The sequence below is a fragment of the Psammomys obesus genome, unplaced genomic scaffold (genome assembly GCF_907164565.1).
Source record: "Psammomys obesus unplaced genomic scaffold, mPsaObe1.curated_primary_1811, whole genome shotgun sequence".
Classification (NCBI taxonomy): Eukaryota; Metazoa; Chordata; class Mammalia; order Rodentia; family Muridae; genus Psammomys; species Psammomys obesus.
This window is the reverse complement of record NW_026596069.1, coordinates 15603530-15605783: the sequence shown is the minus strand read 5'-3', so window position 1 is coordinate 15605783 and position 2254 is coordinate 15603530. Positions and strand designations below refer to the sequence as shown.

At 42.1% G+C, this 2254-nt stretch overlaps 1 pseudogene; it reads left to right on the top strand.

The window, feature by feature from the left end:
• Positions 1-1538: 1538 nt before the first annotated feature.
• LOC129690195 (proteasome activator complex subunit 2-like) lies at positions 1539-2254 on the top strand (annotated as a pseudogene).

Here is a 2254-nt window from a genome sequence, read left to right as displayed (position 1 = left end):
CTGGGTGTGACCTCTCCCCTTCAGGCCTCCAGATGGTAGCACAGTGCAGCAAGGAATCAGCTGCATTGCTTAGTGACAATCCAGATTAGAAACCTGGACTACTCAAATCCATAAAGTTTACGGGCATTTGTAAGACATCAGGAGAAAAGTGTTATACAGGATTCCTCCTCGGATAACAAAATTTACGCAAGAAATTTTAAACAGAAACGATAAAGTGACGAAAGAAGCCGTGAAATGGAAGGGCCGATAGGAGACGTCAGAATGTGACAACGAAGCATTTTCCTTCAGGGAATGCTCACATCTGCTTTGTAGAACTAAAGAGTGGAGATGTAAAGAACCATCTACGGTATGTAAATTACACTGAGATTTCATGGCATGTGACAAAGCATTTAGTTAAAGAAAGAATGGGTTGACTATATTAAATGTGAATGAAGGAGCAGCTGACACAATTAATACATAAACTAAACTAATAAACTCATAATACTTATGTTACTTTTTTATTTATGTGACTTTATATGTACATACCATGTGTCTGCAGACGCCTGTGCAGTACAGAAGAAATATAAAATGCCTTGCATCTGGAGTTAGGGGCAGTAGTGAGGCGCCCACTATGGAGGCTGGAAACTAAACCACAATGCCCTCAACCACTGTGCCTACTCTCCAGCTTCATATACATATGTTTGTGTGTTTGTGTTTTCTTGTCCCTCTCTCTGGGTCTTTAGATTCTTATGCTGCCTTATCTTCACTTGTGGACAGTTGCCATAACCCATTGTTGCATGGTTGCTGTGGATAATTGCATATAATTGGAAGTATATAGATAGGAAATTAATCTAATCAACAGGTAGAAATAATAATGTTTCAATTATAGTCTTAAAAATATGGATAGATTGCTAATACAGCTTTTCAGTATTTTAAAGTGAGTGAAATTTTAAAACTGGGTAAAGTACTGGATTGATGGGCTCAGAAATAAAAAATAATAATAATCTAATATTGTAGAGAAGTGTGCACTCAGAAAATATAAGAATGCCATTTACTGTGATAAGATTATGTTTCTATTTCCCCCTTACCTAAATGTTTTTTAAATATAAAGACAAATCAAATTCTGAGGAAAATAAAGATTTATTTTGGTATCATGATTTGTCACTGGTGATATGAGTTGAAGCCCAAATTGACATATAAGACCCAGAACCTGAAGCTGAGGAGATGGCTCAGTGGTTAATAGCACTCAGTGCTCTTGCAGAAGACCCTGATTTCATTCCCAGTACCCACATGGCAGCTCATAACCATATGGAACTCCAGTGTCCAGGAATCTGATGCCCTCTTGTCATCTCCACAGGCTCCTGCATGTATATAGCACACATACACAGAGGCAGGCTCACATACAGATCAGATAAAATCAAGTATTTTTAAAACTAATAAGAGAAAACCTAGATCCTCTGAATGACAAGACTTTTCACATTGGATGAGGCCAAATGAACAGGGTTCACTTTGGAAGAGTAATATGAGAAGACTCAAGAGCTAACAACAACTGGAGAAACATGGCCAAGCAGTGTGGGGTATGCCTGAGTGAAGAGACATGTGGACAGATGGAGGTCTTCAGACCAAATCTTCTCCAGGAAGCCGAGGACCTCCTCTCCACATACTTGCCATGGAAAATCATATCCTGAGTCAGCTCTTGCAGGATCCCCTCAGTGGGGCTGACCTCTCCTCTGCCTGGGTTCCCCCAGACATCCCTATCCCAGATCCTGCAACCAAAGATGATGAGATGGAAACAGACAAGCAGGAGAAGAAAGAAGCTCCTAGCTGTGGCTTTATTCCTGAGAGGCTTCTGGCCCTGCTTGCTAGGGTTAAGCCAGAAGTCTGGACTCTCCAAGAGAAGTGCATTCTGGTAATCGCATGGATCCAGCACCTGATCCGCAAGATTGAGGATGGGAATGATTTTGGAGTGGCAATTCAGGAGCAGGTGTTAGAGAGAGTGAATGCCATCGTGACAAAAGTAGAAGCTTCCCTGACAGCCATTCCCAAGTCCTTCTCAGGACAAGGGGATGCTGTGGCCAAGGCCTCCAAGGAGACCCATGTAATGGATCACTGGGCCTTGGTGTATGAGTGAAATGAAGCAAGCCTATGGGGAGCTCAGGGCCATAGTGCTGGACCTGAGGGCATGGCATGCTATACTCAGCTTTATCATATCAGCAGCAGCAACCTAGAGAAAGTCACCAGCCCAGAGGAGGAAGAAAAGCCCTCTATGTACTGA